This window comes from Pteropus vampyrus, unplaced genomic scaffold (assembly GCF_000151845.1).
Source record: "Pteropus vampyrus isolate Shadow unplaced genomic scaffold, Pvam_2.0 Scaffold25, whole genome shotgun sequence".
Classification (NCBI taxonomy): domain Eukaryota; kingdom Metazoa; phylum Chordata; class Mammalia; order Chiroptera; family Pteropodidae; genus Pteropus; species Pteropus vampyrus.
The window spans coordinates 4,718,286-4,744,554 of record NW_011888806.1 but is presented as its reverse complement, the minus strand read 5'-3'; the positions used below and the strand labels follow the sequence as shown (position 1 = coordinate 4,744,554).

The 26,269-nt window shown below is 34.2% G+C and overlaps 1 protein-coding gene across 2 annotated transcripts in view; it reads left to right on the top strand.

Annotated features, from left to right (window-relative positions):
- Nucleotides 1-26,269, top strand: part of GRID2 (glutamate ionotropic receptor delta type subunit 2) — a 1,302,586-nt gene that overhangs the window by 719,525 nt on the left and 556,792 nt on the right. The gene's annotated exons all lie outside the window — the stretch shown is intronic.

Genomic DNA, 26,269 nt, shown 5'->3' with positions numbered 1-26,269 from the left:
ATTTCTGGATTTACCAGAATGACAGAGAGGTTCAGAGCGAGAAGTACCAAGTAAAGAGCCACTACACATACCTAAGAGATGGTGTCTTTCAAGAAAAGGTTGTAATTTATAAATATTATGCTTCAGACTTACTATATGAATAGAAAGTTTTGTCAAGCTTGTTTAGGTCATATGATTTCTCATTGGTATGAAGTAGGGATAATACAATACATTTTGTTTGTGGCTTTTAACTCATTCACTCACTATTAAAATACGTATTGAGTACCTACTATGTGTTAGTCTTATTCTGGATGTTGGAAATGCAGCAAAGAAAGCATTTAGTTTCTTAAGTCATATAATTTTCTAAACTGAAAAGAAGAGCAGTTGGTTCTTGGATGTAGAATGGTTGAAAATATGATGAGATTGAATATGAATGTATTCTGTAAAGGTCTATGCCATATTTTTCCAGTTTATTTATTTTATTATAATGAAATTTGATGACTTTCAAAAAAGATAAGAGAATCAAGTGGAAAATTTTTTGATAATTGTTAAAAGCAGTCCTAGACTAGAGAACACAGTTATAAGAAAAATGACCAGTGGCTAGTACATTTATATTGAGGCCTATAGGTATTATCAGTATGACATAAAATGACATTTAAACTTCCATAAGGAGATGTATTGCTAGGAACATACTTTTTATTTGCAGGAAAAAGTTATCTAAAAGTGAATTGTAGATCTAAATCCTATCATTCTAGAAAATGGCTAATAGATATTATATAAAGTATTAAGAAAACTTTCTTCTCATGTATATATTTTTAAAGGTTACCCATGGAGTAAGTTATGCTCATCAAATATTTTCTCTTCAACCTACTTAATACTTGACACTTTATAAGAGAAAATGTTGTAGCCAGATCAAATATAATATAATCCTTTTAGTGTCTGTCAGTCTTTTGGAAAAGAGAATATAATTTCTGTTACAATTTATACTCATGGAAAAACAGAAACAGTGAAACTAGAAATGCAAGACACAATTCTGATCACTTCTTGAGGTGCTGCTGCTAGGACTGTGGAGAGAGAAGAGAGGACATTAAGTCTGCCTGCTTCATGCTGAGAGCCATTAGCTAACTGCTCCAGGCTCTGCTACCAACAGTGGAACAGGAGGGGAAGCGGGCCGGATTCAGGGGAGGAAAGAGAAAAACCAGATTTATTGTCTTCTTCATAGGATCTTATTTCCATTCTAGTGCTCTTTTAGAAGACATTAAACATGTTTCTTAACCCTTTACTCTTTGCATTCTTTGCACCCTGGAACAATGAGAAGGTATGTTTGTATATCTTGGCTCAAATTTTAAAATGTTTGACTTTTAAATTTTTAGCCCTTTATACGTATACATTTTAAGTATAGCTTCCTAAAGACAAAGTTCTGGGAACTGGATTTCTCTAAAGAGTGATTTTATGAGTTTGATTCGCTGTGTGCATTTCTAGTGCTTAGAATAATGCCTGGCACATGGTAAGTGCTCAACAGATGTTGTTACCTGAATGAATGAATAGTTGTTATCTTTCGTTTGTGACAAATTTAAATAATATGGAAGGATAGAAGCTATGATATGCATAATGTCTTGCAGAGTACAAAGTGAAGAGTATAATTGCTTAGAGCCCAGATGCTCAACTCGTACAGACTGTGGTTTAAAACCCAGCTCTGACACTTGTCATGTGCCTCTGAATAAGTGAGTTAATCTCTATAAATATAAATTTCTCCTGTTAAAAAATGGAAATAACAAACAACTTCACAAATTACACATAAAATAATTCCAGTCACATAGTAAGCTCTCAATATGTGTCTTGTATCTCAGTATCATTATTTTGAGTGATTTAATGCACATACATAGAAAAGCAAAAGCAAAATGAAAGTGGAAGAGATCTTGTAGGAAGGAAAAGATTCAAAATGCTTAATGTATAATAATTAATATGTAAAACTAATTCTCCTTTATACATTTTATAAAAGTGAATTCTTCATTGTCAATTATAATGTATTAATATTTTTCTAGATTCAGTATATTTATTGAAGTATGACTTTAAGTGAAAATTGTTTAAAATGTACTTTAAGTGAAGATTGTTTAAAGAGGCATTACTTTAACTGTTTATTGACCTAATGTGAAACTAAATAGGCTAGTTTATTTGTAAATATCTGTAGTTGTAAGTAAAGTTACATATGATGCCAATTTAGTGCTAGAATGTAAGCTCCTACAGGGCAGGGATTTTTGTCTGTTTTGTTCACTGATAGTTACCTAGTTTCTAGGGTACATCTAAATATGGTAAATTTGAAATAAATATTTGTTGACTAATGCAATGAATGTGGCAGCTTTATATATATTAAGATTGTTTGAAAGAATTTTGATGTTGCTAGTATAAATCAGTAAAGAAAGCTGTTAGGGAAAAAAAAAATCGATTCATTTGAAATATGGTGTTGGAGGCAAGCTCTACAGAAACCCTAGACCACGAGATAGACGAACAGGTGGGTCCTAGAGCAAATTAAGCCTGAAACATTGCTGGCGGCAAAAATGACAAAACTGAAGCTGTTCTACTCCAGGTACATCAGGAGAATTCAGGGTTTTTTGGAAAAGAAAATGATGCTGGGAAAAATAGAAGGCAACGGGAAAGGAAGAAGACCAAATATGAAATGGATTGACTCCATTAAAGAAGCCATAGGCATGAATCTCCAGGAGCTGAGCAGGGCTGTTGAGGACTGGACTTTGGGGACATCTCTCATTCATAGAGTCTCCAGGAATCAGAGCAGACTGAATGGCACATAACATCCACAGTATAAATCAATCTCATACAAACCCCTGACAAAAATAGTTCTGTTCCCATATCTTTTACTTGGGCAAATAGCATCATCAATTTATGTCTCAGTAACAAGGGGAGGAAGTAGCTATTCTTTTCAGTGCCTCATTCCCTTGGCTGCCAATTTTATATAGTCCTGAGGAAATGATGCCACTAGATTTTGGCGCCTCACTATAGATCCTGTATGCCATTCCTGTGCACAGAGAGGAATATACACATTATACTTATGTGGAGCTTTTGGATCAACAATGTATATAAAATTCAAAACCTTCATTTCTTCCTAAAGGTGCACAATAACCACAGGGGAAATTGGGATACCAAAGAACCTGAAGATTGTCTTATAGGTAACAACCTGGATATTGAGCTCAGAGAAGAGCTTTGATATCCATAATAATATCTTCAGATATTTAATTCCTGTCAAGAGAAATATCAGTTAGATAATTTTGCACTGCTACCCAGGGCAGAGTAGGATTATAGGTAAAATTTCCAAAGAAGTAATTTTCAATTCAATACCAGAAAAGTATTTTTAAGAGCTTGGGCTGCCCCTAAATTGAATAACCTACTTGATCAGTGAATGTTCTAGATAATTCTCTTATGTAGAAGTTTTCAGGGACAGACTAGTTGGACATATTCAAATGTTTTGGAGTATTTTAGTGCAAAATTGAAGGAGATAACTAAAGATTACTTTTTTTGCAAAAAGCAATGTAGTATCTGGCTATAGTAAAAAGCAACATTATCTTAAAAGTTGTAAACATTTTCACATCATACTTAAATACACAAAACAGAGGCAGTAATTATATAATTAATGTAATATTCCTAGCAGTAACATAACATGTAGGGAGGGGAGTAGGGAAAAGATGAGGTGTGAGTATCTCTTTAAATTTGTCATTACATCTCTTCTGTTTTAAGCAGTCCTGTCCTAATAAATCTTTACCACTACCCCAACTGTTTTGCAAGGCACCATTTAGAGGCAGGGGCTCACTCCCTTTTTTGGAGAGTTGGGGAGAGCTAAAGGAACAGAGGTCTGGCCCACTCTACATGTCAAGATGACAGAGACTCAAGGATCCCATTTGATTTTTTCCTGGTGTTTGTCTTGCATCCAATCTGAAGTTTCTGCTCATCTGCCTTATTAGGGATGTTCCAGCAAATGGTGGTCTCTTTGTCCTGAATCCTGTGTCTCTGGCTTTTTCAGAAGCTTTGAGTACTGCTACAGGGCATATAGAAATGTTCAAACCCCTGCACATCACCCATGTGCAGAAGCGTTGCCTCAGGCTCATGTCTGCTTCTGCCTTCTGTGCCACCATAGCCTTACTTGATATTTAAGAGGTAGGTATAAAGCTTCCTAGAGGCTTGAATCTGAGATTTCGTATGCCTGTAGCAGGGAAAAGTACCGTGAGAATCTCACAATCCATACACTCTTACAGATGTTTCTGTCAGTTTCCCAATCCTTTCCCACCTTCTTAGCTTCAGGAATCCACTTCAAGAGAGGAATATAAAGACATATAACTTTGATATCACCTACTACAATGGTCAGCAACCAAAGCGAAAACTAAGCACTGCCTTCTTTATGTTGAAACTCTGTGATTAAGGCAGCCAGGTTCTTGATAAGGATAAAAAAACGATATTAAACAGAATCCCCCAAAATATTACAGTTATGAATAGAACAAAAGGTTAGAACAAGTGTGATATAAACAAATACAATTTGTAATCTGAGATATACAAACTATAGCACTGTTAAAAAATGAAGGAACATCTCACTTTTCCTAATGCCTGTGAAAACCACTTTTGTATTTTGAAACAACAATGCCAGGGGACAATATTAGTTCTGGAGAAAGAATAATTTTCCTCTCTCAAGATGATATTTTAATCCAATAATGGCATTCAATGGACTTGTTTTATGTGCCTCGATGCACAGTAAAATAAAAATATGTGTCCTTGGGTTCTGAAACTCTAGATTTAAATTTGATAAAGTACGCATCAGATTTTAATAGCTATGAATCAGCTTCAGTGTAACAGACTTCATATAGAATGCAAGCTGTTTAATTTATTTTGGAATGCTCTACTTTCACTTGGTAAAATATACAGATGAATACTAATCTCCAAAGTGTGAAAGGAACAATAGTTCAAGGAATAGCACAAAGGACTTCAAAAAAGCAATCTAATTCTCTTTGTTTCAGCTTATAGATTTGGAGTGAAAATGCATCCAAAATAACAGGATAATTAAGGCCTCACAATTTAATCTTAAACCCTACGATACTATCTTTAAACATAAGCATTTTGCTTGTGAACGATCTAATTCTTTGCCAATTTTAAAGTAGACTTTCATCAGGTAGTTTGCTTTGTGAACTAGACTGGAAAAATAAGTAAGAACAAAAAAAGGGAAAAAGAGAAAAAACCTTCTAAAAAACCACTTGGAGATTATAGGAAAAGGTGGTTTACCTTTGATTAAAAAAATATGAAGACAAAAAATACAGAATTGCCTTTACAAGAAAAGCATGAGATGAAACAGACTTGAGATATTTCACTAGAAATGAAAGAGGATCAAATATTTATAATTAGCCACAGCTTAATGAACCTACGAATACATACTGGTTGGCATGTGAACTCATTTTGTAATTTAAATTTGCTAAACAATTTATTGCTGCTCCAAGCCTGAGTCTAGAACCAAATGTTGTTTTGTACCAACTCTCTGTTGTCACCAGCCATGATTGCAATATATTGAACTCCCTTTATGTGGCTTTCTCTAGTAGATGAAATGTTGCCTCAAAATTAACAATAGTAAAGATCTAATCAGATGTGATATCTATAGTTTAGAAAATATTTTAGTTGTTTTAGAGAAGAGAAGGAATAGTTTATGGCCAGAGAGTAAATGACTCAAGAGTGTTGGACAGTTGTAAAACATAACTCTAAAAGTATAGTTGCAAAAATCCTGATGAAGATAAAAAGAATAACATAATCAGTATAACCAACATAGTTGTTCTTTTCTTTCAATGTTTAGCTGGAGAACGGATGTTGGGAAATGCTGTCTCATGTTCAGTCTTTCAACCCCACTCTTGGTCACATAAGAATGGGACACTTCTTTACCAAGAGATAGAGAGCCTGGAACACTTCTTTACCAAGAGATAGAGAGCCCACACAGCCTGTGCCAAGCTCATTGCCTTGTGTGGGAATTTCTTTCCCTGTTGCATCTCAAGTGTGCTCCTTTGTTCTGCTTAAGCATATGTGTCAGTGGTCCTCAGACATACCCCTAGCTTTCAATATTTCAAACTCCACAAGTTGGAGTTCTTTTTATACAGTACAAGAGGTGTGCATACTGACCAGTTTCCCAGTGTTAGCTGTGGGGAGGGGTGGGACGAGGGACCCACTGGCCATGGGAAACCAGCACAGTCTGGAGTTGACCTTGCTCTGTCTCTTCTGTATGTGAGTAAAAGCATTGTTCCTTGCAGTTTTACTGCATTGTGTCTTCCTTGACAACTCTTATACCTAGATTCAGTAGGCAGAAGTGTTTGGACTTCTGTTCCTTGTGGTTGGTACAAGGATGGTCTTCGCACTCCTCCATGTATTTGAAGTCCTCCCCTGGCATTGGGATCCAGTGTATGGTGTCCTTCTCCACAAAGGCCCATAATGGTACTTTGTCCTGAATCTATCCTGCTGAACATTAATAACTTTGATGAAGAAAAAGAAAGCCTAAATATGAAATTAGGAAATAGTGCCTGAAAGTGATTGAATGTACTTTGATTAGCAATCAATGCTTAATTTATTTAGATTGGAATTAAAGACTCAAAAAGGACTAGAGGTAAAATGAACAAAAATACATATAAAATTCTGGCTTCCTGTTTCCTACAGCATGATGTACCAAGTAACTGGGGTGATCATCCATTTATAATAACTAAAACTCATATATAAATTCTTAGAAATATCTTCATAAATGCTTCCATAAGCTGGCAAAAACATCCAGGCCAAAATCAGATGGAGCACTGAATCTAGCTTTCATTTTCAGGGCATTTGCCAAACTAGGTAAAACTGAGCATTGGTTTTTGCAGTACTCAGGGGACAGGTCAAATAGTCCAGGGCCTGCTCTTCCTATCAGAGGAGTGGCAGAACCTAGCTATTTGCTCACCAATTTCATTTTCTTTTCTTAAGCATAATGGAAGATAATATTTCCCTACCTTTCCTGAGTTAGGTAAGGGTCATGCATGAAATCTGGCCAATGTGACATGAATGAAAGTGTCATAAGCTTATTTTAGTCCAGGTTGTAAAATGTTTCTTCTCTTTTCAATTGACACTGCAATCATGTGTTGAAGATGGCAGTGTCCTGGTTTAGAAAGAAACTGGATCATTAACTCAATATATGGGGAAGAGCCACCACCCAGGGGAGTTGCAATTCTCCTTAAATATCTCTGATTTTAATTTTCTCACTTTTCATGTGTAATAATTGAGATTCAGGTCCCTTCAGATTATTCTAGAGCTAAAGTTATGATTTTTTTCCTGAGCACATTATGAATTACTTGAAGATACTAATGATGTTTTGTTTCATGTTAATGCATATACTACTTTGCATAATTTCTGGCATAAAATAGGCGGTTAGTATATTTTAAATGAATGAGTGAACAGATAATTCGAAAAGTAGTTTACCTGCAAAAATGTCCCCTGTGACAACTATCCCTACTTTTACTCAAAATTCTATTTCTTCTGTGTCACCATCTTATTACGCACATGTTTTTAGGGGGAAAAAAAAAAAAAACCATTGAACAAATTCAATCTCGAATAATGGTCTGAACTCTACAGGCTGATTTATATTCAGTTGCTGTGCCAAGCTGTTAAAATATTGAAATATTCTCATAACATTTTATAAAGAGCTGTACCTTTAAACCTTCCGGCATTCCTAGCCCCACGACCTATTGACCATCTTTGCCTGTGTTTTACAGATTTCTAAAATTTCATCATTCTCAATTCTCATTATTTGTCAATACCTGTGTGATCTCAGTGATTGGCCTAATGATCCACCTTTTAGATGAAACTTGAAATTGTATATTCATGACCAAATCCTTTTCACTCTTACTTCCTTTATGTATTCACCAAATTCTCTTAATTCTACTTCTTAAATATCTGTTGTTTCTTTTGTTTTCTCCTTACACTAAGACAGCAGAAGAGGTAATTTATTGTACATGTTACATTCAGCCACAACTGAGAACAGAACTAGTTCAGAATGTCACAGGTCCAGAGCAAAGGACCATAGGGAACTGTTGTTTTTGTACGAGCAAGGTGGATCTCTCAAAAGGTGGCTGCAGCAATCAGATGGCAATGGATGTTTTAGATCCATTGTAAAGTTCTAGACAGCAGGCAGGCAGTCCAACAATTTGTATCAGTATCCCTGGCCTCTGGCTTTCCTCATTTTTGCTATGGCTTCCACAGTGCACAAACTTGCAGTTTCCTTGGACCTCTGCCTCATCTTTCTTCTTCTGTGCTTCAGCAGGCATGTTCGCTTCTCCCTCCACTTGGCTCTCATGGCACAGAGGTTTCTAAGAAAATGGCTCTACGGCCAAGAGAGTAAATCTCTTGAATTGGTTCTCTTTCTTAATTTCCACTGCCACACACAGGATGATTCGGCCATTCTGTACCGCATGAAATTCCCCCAACAAGCCCTGTTTTCTTTTGCCTGTGCATATTCTGTTTCTCTGCAGAGAATGCCTTTCAGCCCCAACACTTTTCTGCCTTGCAGATGCCTTCTATTTATCCTTTTATACTTAGTTTATTGGTCACCCTTTTATAAATCTGTCCTCACTCCTGCTTTCCCCTGGATATTGCACTTAACACATTTAACTGTAATAAATTGTGAACCATGCCAAGATATCCTAGACTTCAAGGCCGTTTATCAAGAAGGTTTAATGTAAGATAGTGAAATGAAACTATTTGCCAATAATTTATTCAGGTATTCTAATAGCCCAGTAAGTGGCATAGCCTGAAACATGACAGCTGGGAAAACACAAGAGATGTGTGTACAAACAACGGAGAAGAGAAAGGTAAGAAAGTTTAGGAAACTTAAGTAGCTTCACTTGGCTAGAGTATAAGATGCAAAAGGGAAAGGCAAGATATAAGTGTGGAGAAAAACACGGAGGCTTCACTTGAAGATACAAGAAAATTTAGAGATGCTGGACTTTGTGTCTGAAAGTGATAAGGAATTATTGCTATGTGTTATTATCAGGGAAGTTATCTAATTTGCCTTCTAAAAATACTGCTCAGACATCATTTTATTGGGATAAATTGGAGAGACATAATAAAAGCAAAGAACAATAATCCAAGGCATACAGATGGGTGCATGCTCAAAAATCATGGAGGATAGAGAGAAAAGGGAAGATCCAAAGGATTTAGGAGGTAATATTGATAGGACATGGTATTTGATTAAATGTGGAGAGTGAAATAGTGAGAGGAATTTAGAATAAGCCTGAGATTCTGGCTTAGATGACTGGATGTAGTAGAGCTATTAACTAAAATGAGAAAAGCAGAAAAGAATCCTTTGACAAGGGCGGGTAGTGATTTTGATTTAGATCTATTCATTTTAAAGGGTATATAGAGGATACAAGGGGAGATGTCTAGTCGGTCATTGAATATATGAACTTAAAGCATAGGAGAGAGTTCGTGTCTGGGTAAACAGATTTGAAACTCATCAGCCTATCAGTGTTTCTTAAAGCAACAATCTCTACCTTCACTTCATTGATTAGTAAGTATGAATGAAAGAAAAAGGAACTATAGTCACCTTACTTACCCTTTATTTCTATGTCATAATTTTCAGCATACGTAGTTGGCTAATAGAAGGAAGTAGCACAATTTCAAAAAGATATGATAGGGTTCCTCAGTCATTTATGTTTCTTAGAATGCTTTCTATTTGCCTTTTAAGCAAATTCTCGTTCAAATTGAAAGTCTCTTGGGGCTGTCAGTGCTTATTCAGTTGTAATGCAATACGCTTTATTATACTTACTTTGGGACTCACTGAACTCTCAATTACCATGGGTACACCAGAATTTCATGCTCAGGGGACATGGCAAATGCCATATGAGAATGGAGCAACAAGGAATCATAGATACACCTATTACACACACCTCTTTTGCTCATGCTCATGCTTCATTGTCTCATCAGAATTCACTTAGAAACCCAAGTTAAAGTTTTAAAATTGTTTAAATTTCAATATAGCAACAGTAGAGCATTAAACTAAGCATCAGGCCTGTCTGAGTTCTGGGTCCTGAGCGACTACATAGGTTGTACCTCCACAAAGCTGGCCCCGTGTGTAATCTTTTATCACATGACTTCTTCCTATAACACAGTGCCCCGGCTTGGAGGTGGTTTGGCTCACCAATGTTTACCATTTGGAAAAATGGCAGTAATAATAAAGATATGTGATAATAGTGTGGGAAAATAATGTTACCCCTTGTACTTGTCTCTTCAGTTGTGTACTTGATACTTAGTGTTATCTTTGGCCATAAAGAAAACTATATGCTAACAATAAATGAGAAATAGTCATCCTCTGTTACACACCTTTATCATCCACCAATCATTTTCTTTAACATGGCATCAAAGGATTCTAGTTTCATTTTGTTTTGTTTTTCCACCGTTTATTCACCTTTTGTGAGTTATGTTCTTTCTTTAGGCTTTTCTGTCCCTGGAGGGAAATATAATCTATGTTCTGCTGCAACTCATTATACAGAGGCCAGTGAGAGATAGAGAATAATGTATGTTTGTATAGAGAGATGAAGGAACAAATGCTCCTTCATGAGAAGTTTTATCATTTTAGATTTATCCTTGATAAATCTTTTTACGTGGAATTTTTAAAAAAAATAGATGATGGCTCCAATAGCACCATTATCTAAATCTATATTTGCTTCTGTTATTATCACATAATCATTTTTCATTTACTGGGATGCTAAGGAAATAAAAAGGAGAAGGTTGAATCAATTTAGTAGGGCTAGATGTATATGTAGCTCTTATAAATCTTTCAGAGTTCCTACTGTACTATCTTACCTTACAGAAAAGATATTTCCATATCTAAGTTATATTTGCATCTTTTTGTATTCCTGAATTTCTACTCCTTGTTTAATAAATGATTTTAAATACACAAGAAAATCTACATCGATGAATACAACCATCTATTGTCTAGCAGCTCTGGAAGTTTTGTTTGGCAAACAAATATTTTTTCCCCCAACTATTTTTGGCAGAATGTAGGGATATGGGTAGTTTATTTTATGAAGTGTAAAAATTTCTTACTCCATGTCTTATACTAGACATAATCTGTATATAAACTGAATAAAGAAGTTTAAACCACCAGATGTGCCAACCAACAAATGACTTGAAAAGACTGTGCCATGATGAATTAAAATTAAGATTTGAATATAAGCAATTTAAAAACTATCAATACAATAGTAGTGAATGAGAGCTCAATACATGTCTTTGAACAATGTCATTAGATATTTTCTTTTTTTATTCTCCGAATCATAAAGCCTTATTCTTTAATATTGCAATTTTCTTATTTTATATTGTATATTAACTATTTTTTTGTAATTAGTGTAAATATAGATGAGTATACAAACACACAGATAGACTTACACATTTTTTTTGTGACCTTCTGAAAACATATTAAAACAGAAGTAGGTACTTTAAATGATAATTGCAAATACCTTTCATTCTAAGATGTTTTAATCATAATAATTTTTTCTGAAATTGGAATACATTTTACATACCTGTATATATTGAAGAGAGTATATTTTCTTGAAAAGCTTTTTTTAAAAAAATGGATAATGTATTTTTTACAAGCAACAATTTCTTAAATTTGAGGGAATAAAATACTAAATAAGACCTAAAAGTGAGTTTGCATGATCTGGGCATTGTGTGTGATATACTTTTCAGAAATTATCTTATTTGATTTTTACATATTATGAGATAGGAATTATTTTTATTGTCACTTTGATTATGAAAACTGAGATGGGGTGCCCAAGATATTAATGCTATTAAGTTGAGATTTGACATCCTTGTAGACTGACTTTAAATGCTGCATTCAAAAACCACTCTCCTATTTTGCTTTGGTACAAAGATCGATTGGCCATTATTTGCTCCTGAAAGACTTAATTTATATAATTACTTGGCAACAATATTTTAATGATACCATCTGTGTGTGTGTGTGTGTGTTTCCCTGCTAGTGGCTGAGTCCACGTCTGCATAAAAATCATTCTTTGCAAGCTGTGTTTCATTTCTTAGCAGTTGCTTGGTCTCCACCTACACAGTGGAAAAGTATGAAATGGCTTGAGGAAATAGATGATTGAACTTGAACTTGTCAAATTACTAAGGAATCAGTAAGGCTGCCTCTGTAATATTATTGACTGAGAGACTCATCTGAGCCCACAACTTTGCTTCTAGTCAGTGTTTCAAAGAACGCTAGATATGGGACTGTCTGCAGAACTGACTGGTTTATGTAGCTCTGAAGAAAGCAACACAAGATTATTCTATCATAATTGATGGAGTGTTTTCGAACCTTCTGGTCATTTTCATTGTATTATAGGTATGATGTTCCTTTGTTATGCCTTTTCTGTCTCTACTTCTTTTGGAAAGGAATTCAGTATGTACGATCTATCCTCTTCTGGGAAACAATTAATCTTATCTCTTTTTTAGTAGGTTGGCATAGTAAAAAGATTATTAATACAAAAGAGACAGCCAGTTTACTTATTTTTAATCCTCGCCCCCCACTTCCACCCCTGACCTATGGATGTTGCAATCTCTCCTTAAGAACTAGATCTCTAAAGGTGGGCGTCTCCTCCCACTCGCTCGGGGCTTGGCTCACGGGGCGGAGGAGTCTGGTGCGCCTGGGGTATGGTATGGTCCATGGCTCCGCTGGGGCTCTGCTGGGGCTCTAACCCAGGACCTCCTGCACCCAGGACCTTCTGCAAGTAAAGCAGATATACTAACCAATACTCTATGGAACCACCCCTGAGACATAGCCACTGTAAAACTTAGAGAAGACTAATTATTTAATTTAATTATTTTACTCTGAATACTTAAAACAAGATAGATAAGAACTTTCCGCATTTGTGTTTTGTACTGTTTTTTTTTCTATGTTTTAATGCATTACCTTGGGATTATGTTCTTAGCATAGACATTTTTTATTTGACATTGCAGTACAAATAACTATGAGCATCTGATAAAATTGAATTTCGAGTTACAAAAACAAAATCCTATGGAGAAATAGAGTAATTGTACTAAAATAAGTGGGCTCAGTTCTATTATTATTTTAAATAATATAGTGATTTAAATAATGTAGTGAATTTCTTTAACCATTTTTTATTAAAAAGTCAAAGAATTGTAAAATTAGATATTCTAATTCCCATGCAAGTTAGTCACACCTCAGTTGTTATCCCAGGCAATAGAATGTGTTTGAATTTAATTATTCAGTATAGAATAAGGATAGAATGAGTTTTTTGTATCTAAGAGGATATATAGGTAATTTTTAGCACATATTGCCAAAGTTAATCCCTGCCAGATAAAATACATATTCTTCTTCCACCTAGGAAATCTGCATGATTATAACCATTTAGATTGGCAAGTAAGGAAATAAATTATGATATTTAAGCTTAAAATTTTGTTCAATTATTAATATTAATGAAGTTAACATTATTGAATAAGGCAAAATTAAATTTGAAAAACCCCAGGTGAAAATACAAAAGAAAGCTCTTTAGGTTATTGTTGTCTTAAAAACAGTTTATTTACTTCAAAAGATAAAGATATAATAGCTGAGGCTCCTATAATTTTGTTAGTATTCCCTTTACTAGCCTATATCCAATTTCTCTGAATGATGACAATGCCAGAAAATTGTGTTGTCAGTGAAATTAGTGTTTTGTGACCTTCAACTTCTCTTTTTACTCCTGCTTTTTGGCAAGGTCTGCTCCACCTCTCCTCCAGGAATCCAAAGCCCTCATAAAGATTTTGGAGCAGCCCCTTTAGAAGAGGCATTTTCCTGTCTCCGATTAGGACATTTATCAGCCCTCTTTAATGGAATAAAATATCACAGCCTTTTCTGGATCCTATAGAAATCTCTTCTATGATAGAAGCTGTTATTAGTAAACTGTGTGCTCAGAAGTTAATGAGCATTAAGGTAGGGTGGGCCATGGAGCAGCGGTATCAGCCTTACCTGGGAGTTAGGTAGAAATGCACATCTTTGGGCTCCAACTCAATATACTGAACCTGTATCTGCATTTTAACAAGATACCCAAATGATCCCTGTACACTTTGCGTTTTGAGAAACCCTGTTGAGCTACACCAAAATAACACTCCTGAATTATGGCCAAGAAGAAAATTCCTCAGCTGTAAAAACGTCTCATTCTAAAGAAAGGATTTATTTGGTAGCAGTACTACCAAAGCTACTCATCGGGATGGCTTGCAGGGGAAATATTTTGGGGAAGATAAGGCTAATAGCTCTTTTAGAAACTGCAACACTAGAATATTGAATAGACATCAGTTTTATTCAAGCTTTGACAAAAATCCCTTCTTTTTTTGAGAAAACGCCACATGGCAATGCAAATTTTAATAAAAGTTCAGAGTAGTACTAACATTTTACAATTTGGGGACAGGGCCAGGGAAGGGAGAGGGACACAGAGAGAAGAGGAGAGATGAACATTTTTATAAGCACTAGCAGAACTTTTGAACTCTTTCAAATCATGCAATATAATGGCTTTGCCTTTAACTTCTGAGGTTAGAGCAGAACACTAATTTCCCAACCTTTGAAATTTGATTTTTTCTGAATTTCTTCACATCTTCATCATTACTGGAATTTAAAATTGAGGGAAGGTTTTGATGAATATTTGTTTGTCATAATGGAAGAAATTTGAGTTCCCTATTACCACATTTGTTTTATGCTTTATTGGTTTTTTATTATACCTGTTTCTTAATCATTGTTAAATAATTAGCTACACATGGGAATTTATATGTTTAACAAGCTTACCAGGTGATTACAATTCATATGGTCTTTGAACCACATTTTGAAAGACTGACTACTAATCGCTAGATTCGTCGTTAAGGTTTTTGGGGTAAAAACAAAAATTTAAAAATGTGTAAATTATGGTTTTCATGTTTGTCATGTGTCTGAAGTTTTGTTGTCTACCTTCAATTCCAGTTTACTGTGTAGGCTTTATTTTTAAAGTTGTAGTAATATTTTCCTCTTTTTTGCAGTTTTAGTAGGGTAAATTATACCTATTTAGATTTAAAAATGTTTTAAGTCTTTACCAATTTTTCCTTAAAGTGTTTCTGTTTTGACTATGGTAGTAATTTAATCAACATGTAATAATCTTCCTCACATTTCTAGGGAAGACTTACGATACTAAAGTTTTCTTTGAAACAGGTCTGTTGGGTTTTTTCTCTTGATGACCATGTTAGGACCCTCATAGTAGAAAACTTCCCAGTTCAGGTAAGCCCTCCTTATTTTTTGTTAATTTTAAAGATTTGATCTCTAAATATTCTAGAATAGAAAAATGAAAACCCTTAGGCAGATTTATAAAGTAACAATTTTATTGGAATTATAAAGTAACCATTTTACTATGAATAAACACTGAATATAAAAATGGTGTTTCATGAAATTATATATTTACAGATATTTATTATGGAAGTATTGCTTAACTAAATCAGTAATAACTAGTTCCTTTCTCTTGTGACATAGAAGCTCCTTTAACTATAATAAATATGCCAGCTTACCAAAGCTTAGTTTCTTCAACTTGTTGAGATTTAAATAGACGACACATGTTAGAATAGAAATCCTGTGCTTCAGCCTATAAACCCCCCGCTTATTTTTACTTTAAATGGTTATGTGTGTTTGTATATTCCTTTTAACTTAATCTTATGGTCTTTTAAAATATTGCCTGTAGACTTAGAAACCCATAATTTATCATTATGCAACTGGACTAATGAGTTTATCGACCTTGAATCATTTTTGTCCGTTACACACAAAATTTGCCTTTAGAAATCCTCGAAATGTTAAAATTTAGTGTCTGGAAAAGGCTATACTAGAAAGAATGATGACTTTACCAATAATTAGAAAGGAGCAAGAGTTTGGAAGGAGATATGAGGAGTTCCATCTTCATCATGGTCAGATAAGAAAGCTGATGGAACATCCAAGAGGCAATATGAGGCAGCTCAAGACAATATTGAGTGCTGTGCAAAGATTAAACAAAGTGAAAAGAGAAGAGCTGGGATTCATTCACACTGGCCCACACAGGAATAACACTACTTATTGCATTCTCCAAAACACAAGGAATTTAGCAACTCTTGAAGCTGCTGCTTTCTGTTTTATAAGTTCACTTTAAAATACATCTGGGAAGAATTTTGCTAAGTATTATGCTAAGTGAAATAAGTCAGACAGAGAAAGACAAATAATGTATGATTTCATGTATACATAGAATTTAAAACAATATGAATAAATGAAACAAAACAAACCCATAGATATAGAGAACAAGCTGACGGTTGCCAAAGGGGAGAAGAGTGGGGGAATGGGGAAAGTTCCATTCAAGTAAGTTAAACTCACAGCTAAAATATTATCTATTTTTTAAAAGTATGTGCACATATTTAAGCACATATACCAAACACATAAGAGCAGGGTCATTATCTTTCTTATTCATGGTTCTGCCCCTACCACCTTCCTCAGGGGACATCCGGTCATATTTGTAGACATTTTGGGTTGTGGAAAGAGGGTAATTGGGAAAGGAAGATAATTTAGAAAAAAAAAAATTATAAATGGAGAAAAAATTAGATAGTATGGATGACTCAACAGAAATTATGGAGAGGCAACATAAATATTTTTAATGGCAAGTATTTTAGACTAAGATAACCCTGGTATGATTCTACTCATGAGAATTAAGAGCAAATCTAATTGATTAAAGCGACTAAGAATTGCAGCATTGGTAGTGACATGAGAAAAGTCTTTAAGCTTTATTACAAGACAAATTAAGCTTAGAATATAACAAGTCTTATTCTTGGGAATAATTTTTTAATATACAACTGAGATATAAAATATGGAGTTTTTGAAAAAGTTAGGAAAACTAGAGCTTTAAAAATTTATGCTTCTCTGATTTTGCCCTTACTAAATTAATCTAGAAATAAGGTTAGTGAGAAGCCTGATTTTATTATATTTCATGTTGACTTTAATAATGTCAAAAGGATTTTAGGGAAAAAAAAGAAAATATATTGGTTATCCTTGATTGAGAAAAGTGATGAAAAACTGCTTTATTTTTTTTCCATTGAATTTTCAGTTTTACTTTTAGAAAAACACTTAGAAAAGACTGATAGTGGGTTTTGTTGCTATTGCCAGAGCACAAAGATAGTATAACAATTGGAGTAAATAAAGGTAGCTTTGACTGCTGTGCTCTAATTCCCATGTGCTGGTGATATTGACGTGTTTAGGAAAGTAGCATATCTGGAAAGAAAATGTAGATCCCTTTTATACAGAGGCAAAATGCTATAAGATTTGGAAGTGTGGGCAGTGCTCTTTCACACACCAGTGTTCAATTTCTTACTTAGCAGGAAGACCTGGATAAGTTTCTCAACTTCTCTGAAGGTTGTTTCTTCATCTGGAAAATGGAGATAACCTCTCATATAATTGTTGGGATGATTAAATGAGGTAACATAGTGCCTGATACACAGTAAGTGCAAAGCAATGTAAGCTATTTTGTTTTGCATTTTTTTTTTTTTAGTCTAAGAAGATACCGATCATGCAGGTCTGGATCAACTGTTAGTCCTTGGGTGTGGTGACTTAACTGTAGTCAGAGGGAGCAGAAAGGGAACAGAGAAGACCATATCTTACTAGCTAATTGTCTTCTCCTGTAAGTTCTTACTGTAAACAATAGATCAGGAACATGTGAAGAAGCACTTGAATATAGTCAATGGCAAGATTTTTAAGTACAGTGAGGGATTGCTGGGGACTATGATAGATAAATCTATGACTAAGGGGAGGAGAGATTCTGGAATCCTCTTCCTCACTTACCTTTCCCACCTTTCTTTTGGGTGTCTTACAGCAGGGAGTAAATGACATAAAAGGAACTGTTGATGAAAGAGAAAGAGAATTGGGACAGGCGGTGTGCCTATCATATGATTTCCAAAAAGCTTGCCTAAGAGCACAGCCCTGAAGGAGAAGGCATGAAGCAGATTATCTTAGTTTTGAGTAAACCCCCTCTTGCCCAGTGTTTGCTCTTTCCTGTCAGAGCTGAACTCTATTAACAATGGTAGTAGCATAACATGGGTGAACATTCTGCAATTGAAATGACTCTTTTTAATTAGAAGTACTGGATAGATCGGAGGCAGTTTTTAAAAGTTGGAAGATGAATGGATTACTCAGAACTATCTATTTGACCCACAAATAGAGAACAGAACTCTAAACACTTAAAATTAGAGGAATGTCATTTGCATTTGCTCAACAAAGATTGCATTGACTATCTATACTGTTATAATACTACGAGTGTAGCATACCAGCAAATTAAAGGTGCTTTTATCTTAAAGTGCTAAAGCATATGGTACAGGCAATTACAAAATAGGACAATGTGCAGTAAAATGCTAATTGTATCTTTTAGGTGAAATGAAAGGTGAGTGAGATGCTACTGTTTTCGTGATTGTCCACATTGAAGGAGATAGAATTGGAGCTAGGATTTAAACACTGACGTAAATGATTAAAGGTAAACTAAAAAAAAAATTATAGTGGAGCAGTATTTGTTAGCTAAACATTTCAATCTACTGTGTTCCTTATGTGGCAGACTCTAAAGCTAAAAATACACATTTTCCCCAACTCCCTACAGCTAAAGTTGGAGAAGTTTAAGCAGTTGGTCTGCTATCCTTTCACTCCCTTCCCAAGAACACACCTGGGAGAAAGAAAAGACAAGTGACACAGGTGTATTCTACTTGTCAACTAGGCATGCAGCTAAACAGATTAAGGATATATACTAGGAGGAAGGGACCTGACCTCTGAAATGCTCTCGGTATAGTGTCCTGGCTAAGGATCCTATAACTCTGATAGGTATAACTCTAAATCTTTAAGGTATGACAATCTGTATGGAATGTCACATAAACTATAGGACTATCTGTGGTATAAAATGAAGATTTTCCAGAATTTGTATACCCAGTGCTGTAGGAATAACCCCACAAGCCTTATCTATTCTGGCTAGAGGTGCTTGTCTGACATGGGAAGAAAGGACCTGGGGAGCTGCTTTTGATGTCCAGTTTTCTTTCTGCTTGGTTTGAGGCTTTTCATTGCGTGTATCCTTGGAATTATTACTAGTTTACTACTGAGTAAGGTCTCTGATTCATGTGTGTCTGATTTGACAATCAAATCCAATGTATAAGCTTGTAGGGTTCTAGATAAGTTGGATTCCACTAAACACATTCTCTTTCATGAGATTTAAATTTGAAATTCAAATAATTTGAGAGAGAGGCAGAGCACTGACAACCATTTTACTAATCTATTTATCACTACAACTAATGTGAGCAAGGTGCGTGTATGTGTATTGGGGGCGGAGGAGCACAAATAATGGATACATTTCATAGGAGGTACAACCAAAGTGAGAGCAAGAAGAGAAATTAACATTAAGAAGAGAACATAAAGTTCGCCTGAATTCTAGCTTTTTCTAACACAGCCAGCAAATATTGTTTTCATTATTTTAAAAGAAATTCTGTAATTTCAAGTTATACTCGAATTGCTTCAATGACAAAGATTCATACTCTAGAGGCACCCGATTCTTCTTTTGATGGCTCTAATTGTTAAACAATTATATTGATATAAATCTGTTTCTAAACTGATTTCATCCTTCAGCCTACTCCTTTGTACTAATTTTTATTTTGACTTTAAAGTGTTTGAAGACAGCCATAAAATCCATATAAGTCTGCTTGTCTCTTGGTGTTTGTTTTCTTAAGTCTTTCAACTGTTCTCCATAACATTGTTTAGAGTCCATTTTCCATCCTGAGTACTCTTCTGAATGTGCTCAATTTTGTGTAAGCTTCTCTTTTGAAAATAGATCCAAGGTTTTTGTTTTTTCTTTCTTTCTTTTTTTTTTTGGTAACATCGCCACCAACAATAATAAATGCAAGGAAAGAGAATAAATCAAAGAGAAATGGAGGGCAAACCTATAGGTTTAAACAGTTTTTTAAAAAGCACGTGTCTTATTTGGATAATGATTCAAACAAATAAACTACAAAAATTAATGAATATGAGCTATGGGTTATCTGAAAATTTGGACATTTACTAAAGATTTGATATGAAGGAAGTATTGTTAATTATTCTAGGTATGATTTTGGCATTGGAATTATGTTTTAAAAGTTCTTATTTTTTAGAAATGCATTCTGAAAAATTTATAGATGAAATGATATTATGTCTGGGGTTTGCTTCAAAGTAATTTATGGTGGTGAGTATGAGAATATGCACATGGCAAGATTTCCATGAGTAGATATTCGCTGAAGCCAAGTGAGGTACATATGGGTGTTCAGTTAATATTCAGTTAATTTTTGTAAATGTTTGAAATTCACCAGAATAAAAAGCATCATTCAGAAATTTTAGTTTAAATTTAGTTCTGTATGGATACTTTGCTTCCGTTAATTTCATTATTATTAGCTATAGGACTTAGTTCAAGAAACCATCCCATAGATGTGTGTGTGTGTGTGTGTGTGTGTGTGTGTGTGTGTGTGTGTGTGTAGTTAGCCCTCAAAAGTGAGCACAAGTAGGTAAGAAACATGTGAGCACTGCCATCAGGATGCACAATTTATGGTGGATCATGGGATTCAGCAAGTTAATTTATTTATTGTATAAATAACGTATGAGAAAAATCTCTTTTAAAAGTAATCTTAAATATAGGCGATTAGAGTGACTCTTTTGACAATTTCTTTTTGCTACTTGCAAGGAAAAATAAATTTGACTTAAACTTGGGGCCTTACAGAGAAAGAGAGTGAGGAGAAGGAGAGAAAGATATGACTTGATATACTCATATTTTAAGAAATCAAATTTTACATGAATGCTGTTATAAACATGATCACAAGTGTTATTTCTTAAATCAACACATTTTATGTTATAAATGTGGTCTGTTGTACTCTGTGAAAACTGCTTTCAATTGTCTGAGTAAAAGGACATTGAAAGGTAACAGTGAAGAAGATAAGAAGCCAATATTTTATTTATCCTTTTATTTCTATGTTACTTTTCAAACTACAAAAACAGCATCACTTAAATATTTCCAAAGAAGACTAGGGATTCCTTCAGTGGCTCAAATACTATTTGCTGAAAACTATCCAAGTGAATAGAAAGAACACATATTTATTCTTTGCAAGTAATATCATTTTTCCAAGTGGTTTTCTTTATTACAGGAAGAAATACACACACATATACACACCCCTAAAATTTGCTAAATTTGTAAAAACTGTAGAAAAGATTTTATTCTCTTCTATTTGAGCACACAAACCAGGAATATATGTCTTTATTGTACTTTTTCCCCAGTTGAAATATTTAAAATTATTTTGAAAAGCAATATTAATATCAACAATATCCCTTTGAAATGCATGTAAAGATAGTTCTATATAACTTCACAATTGGACAAATTAGCTTGTAAATGTGATATTCACAGTTATATCAAGATTTTATTTTAGTGTCAAATGATTTTCTAACTTTCTTGTTTATATAACAAATTACCTCTAATATATTTGGTATTTAATTGCTGTGTACTTTCTTAGAAAGAATCATATATAGGCAAGTGCTAAATTTAGGAATATTATGGACTATAGCACTCTAAAATGTAATGTTATTTCAGTTGATAAAATGTTTCAATAGACTTTTAAGTCACTAATATAACTTTTTTCAACTTACCCTGCAGGATACTTTATATTCAATTTATGCCTGCAGTATACTTTATAAATATGGATATATTGTATATATAAAGAGCAAGCCTCTCTTAAAGCATTTTGTATATCACAGAAGTACAGAATGAGTTATTTTTCAGTGGTTGCATGTAGAGTCAATAAATTACACAATTTAATTTGATAAAATCTTTTATATGCTAAAGCTCAATGTGCCCACTTGTACTCAATAGTTTGTGGCTTGAGCCTCTCAGACATTTTCAGAGGAAAATGGATTTCATTACCTTGCTGTAAAGGCAGATTTCATCTAAATACAATTACAGGGATCAGGAAAACAATCCAAACTGTTAGCTATCTATAAACAATTCTCATTGAAGGAATCAAACGATTTTGAATTTTTTTGTAAATACATAATATCTCATCATATTCAAGTATGTTTAAAGCTGTATTATAACATAGGTTTAACCTAAAAAGAAAAACAATGAATGTCTATTACTTTAAATATTATATGTAATCCTGGAAGCCAGTTTTACTTCTTGGTACTTTTCAACTACTTTGAAATACTATAATACCTTAAATATCATGGTACTTAAATGTTTATTGTTTTTAACATGCATTATCTAATTTAACCTTTATGGCAACCTTGTGTAGTACTATGTTTATCTGCAATAATTTGGTTTAAAGGAAAGAAAACCTTACATAACCTACTTATTTATTATAATGGATCACGGAATCTACAAGAATGTCGGTCAGACCGCTGGTCATCTAGTATTCCTCTAGGCTTGGACGCACAACATAGCTGGGTCTTTGTTTTATTCTTTTTTCTATTGCTATATAAATAGGTTTCCCTGTAAGAAGTTCCTGCTTCACCACAATAGCAGTTTCATTTTAGTTTCATGTTTTGGAGGCACCAATTCCAACCCAAACTCTATATGTCAAACTCTGGTGTCAACTGGGATCAATTCCTGTGTCATAAATCTGTTCCCAGAAGAGAGAATCTGATTGCCTTAATTTGGGGCAATTATTTTCAGCTCACATTCCTTTTCTTAATTATAGTCTCAGAAATCCAATTGCCTATTGCATACCTCCACTTAGATATTTAATATATTTTAAAGTGTAAAATGTCCAAACTTGAATGCATGATTTTCTTTGGAGTCATGTTTGATTCATCTTCTTACATGCCCATATCAAATCGAGTAGCAAATCCATTTAGGTTTACTTTACAGTAACATTCAGAATATCATGGCTACTCAGTCTATCAATCACTACCACCCAAATCCAACCACCATGTTCTCTTGCCTGGATTATTCATCTCTTGGGATCTGCCCATTCTCACTACCGTCTACTCTCAGTAAGAAAGTTGAATCGTCTTTTTGAAATTTAGGTCAGATCATGTCACTTCTCTGGTTAGATTCCTATCTTACTTCTAGTACAATCAAATTTCTTAACAATGTTCTGCGGGTTCTGTATTACCTGTAACCCACCCAATACCAAAAGGTCATCATGTAACCTTTTACTTTTTATCTTGTTCTTTTGGCTCCAGCCACATTAACTTTTTGCTGTTCCTCACACATGCCAGGTACACTCTTAGTTGTGTGGTTCTTCCTCCTGTCTTAAATGTTTTTCCCTGAGATATCTGTGTGGTTCACTCTCCTATTTTTTTTCAAGTGTTTGGTTAAATGTCGTCTTCTTAGTGAGGCCTTCCCTGACTACCATATTTAAAATTTCAGTTTCTCTCCCAATTTTCCCAAAGTGTGCTCCAGGGTTTAAATTTTTCCACAGCACTTAACTTCATGTGACGTTCTACATATTTTTATATTTGTTTATTATTTTATCTCTGTTGACACCTCACTAGAATGTAAGTTCCATGAACACATGGATTTTTATTAGTTTTGTCCTAAAACACTAATGCAGATCCAATCAACCAAAGCCTATGAAGAGATAGGCCATGGGGAGAGCTGGTTTCAAATGAAGGGAAGAAGCAAATATTATCTATCATATAAGCATATAGTCTTTCCTGTTTTCAAATAAAAGAAGCAATGCTCAATACCACCTGATGACTTGCTCAGGGTTATATAACTAATTAGTGATAGGATGGGAAGTACTGCACAATTGAGTTCATAGCTCTTTCAGTGGTCATGTAGCCATAGCTTCACTTGATCTGAGGTGTGTTAATAAAGAGGTTCTAAATTATCTCATTCCATATAGTTCTGAAATGACTTCTTAATTGGAAAATTACTAGATTCTCATTTAATTACATTCTAGTGACTTCTCAGCAGATTATTTAAAGTCATATATGTTGTCTATCTACTTAAAGATACTATTATATAAATTTGGGCCAAATTGAGCCATGATGTCTCTTCATGAATTCAGATCAATAGCTTTTCTCTTCCCTTTAGAAGTTTAAAAACATATACCACAAGAGCTTTCAACATATATTCTCCTGAAGTTTAATTTGCAGTTGCCATGTTTTTAAACAATGTGGTATTCAAAGAGCCTGTTTAATGTCTGATGCTTTGTTGTCGTTGATATTTATAGGGTGAAGCTGTCAGGTTTGCTATATTTATCATCATTTCGGATGAAAATAATGAGAGTTACTTTTGGAAAAGTATATCTAATAAAAAATCTGTAACATAGATTCATACATTTGTGAATGGATTAATCTCAAAACAAATTAAAAAAATATTTGTATCTGTACTGCAGAAAGACTGCCACTTTAAAGAATCTAAGTTAAGATAAAGGGAAATGTTAATTGCACCAGTACCAAATGAGTCTCAGGAGAATCGATCCAAACCACTAAAGTTTAGGGGAAAAAAGTTAACTAAAAATTAGATTGAATATTTGAATCACGTATTAAAAAAATACGTTGTCTTTTGCTTCTGCTTATTTTCAGTTCAGTGATTCACTATTGCTCTGCCAAGTTTCTGTATCTTAGGAAAACATCACTAATTAGACATGAGGCATATTTTACGCAGAAAATTTTATTTTTCTATTCTTAAAAACATTTCAATTTTCATATCGAAGAATTATAAGGAAAATTATATTGTGCTAATATTTAAAACATAGTTTTCTTATTTGTGTAGATTGACAGGCAGATGAGCCAGTGATTTTCTTTACGTATTTGAGAAACTACTTATAAAATTAATCCAGTACATTTCCTTTACCAAATTTCAAGGTCAAATTCAACATATGTCTGTCAGTTTATATTATAATGAAAATATATGTCTTTTTCTAATTTTTAAGCACTTACTATGTACACAAAACTGAGAATTTATTATAGAGCATATTGGGACTATAGTAGATTAAAAGCTATCAGGTCTTTCTCCTCCTAACACATGGGTGTTAAAATTTAATTTAATTTCCAAGCTCATTTTATCTATATTTCTACCAAGGAAGGAAAGACAGAGGAAGGAAATAAGGAAGAAAGGACAGAAGGAAGGAAATAAGGAAGGAAGATTGGAAGGAAGGGAGGGAGGAAAGAAATCAAGAAAGGCAGAGCCCATTCTTGCTATAGATTTTAATCTTTAAGAAGTTTGGAATTGATGATAAAATATAGCACTACCATGTTAGTGTCTTACATTAAAAGCATAATCAACCTTGATTTATATAAAATTGGCCTTATTAGATTTTTTCTAGGATTTTTTGAATAAAATTTTTATTCTGAGATAATTGTATATTTACATATAATTGTAAGATATAATACAGAGTAATTCGGCATACCCTTTACCCAATTTTCTGCAATAGTAACATCTTGCACAGCTATACTACAATATCACAACTACAAAATTGATATCCATCAGCCTTATTCAGATTTCACTGTTTTACATGTACTCATTCATCTGTGTATATGTCTACATTTAGTTCAATACAGTTTTGGCACATGTGTAGTTTCATGTGACCACCATGATAATCAAGCAAAAACAGTTCTTTCAAAAAGATCCTTTGTGCCACCCTGTTTTAACCAGACACTTCCCTCCTGTATACCATCTTAATTCCTAGCAACCACTAATTTGTTCTTCACTTCTATGATTTTGTCATTTCAAGAATTTTATATAAGTGGAATTATGCGGTATGTAATCTTTTGACATTGGCTTAACTTTTCACTCAATATACTTCTCTGAAGATCTATACAAGTTGTTCTTTGACCAAGTAGAATCCATGGTGCTATGAAATGAATTGTGTTCTCTCCCAAATTCATGACTGTATACGGAGAGATGGCTTTCCAAAGATAATTAAGGTTAGTTTAGGTCATAAGTGTGGCTCCTAATTCAATGTGGCCTTGTGTGTGTGCGTGTGTGTGTGCGTGTGCATGTGGATGTGTGTGTGTATGTGTGTGTGTGTGTGAGAGAGAGAGAGAGAGACAGAGAGAGAGAGAGAGAGAGAGAGAGAGAGAGAGAGAGTTAGTTTTCTCTCTTTCTCTCTGCCTTGTGAGGACACAGTGAGAAGACAGCCAGGAAGAGAGCTCACACCAGAACCCAACCATGCTGGCACCCTGATCTTAGATGTTCAACCTTCAGAACTGTGAAAAAATAAAAGTCTTTTGTTTAAGCTATCCAGTCCATGGTATTTTGTTATGGCAGCTTGAGCTAATACACATAGTATG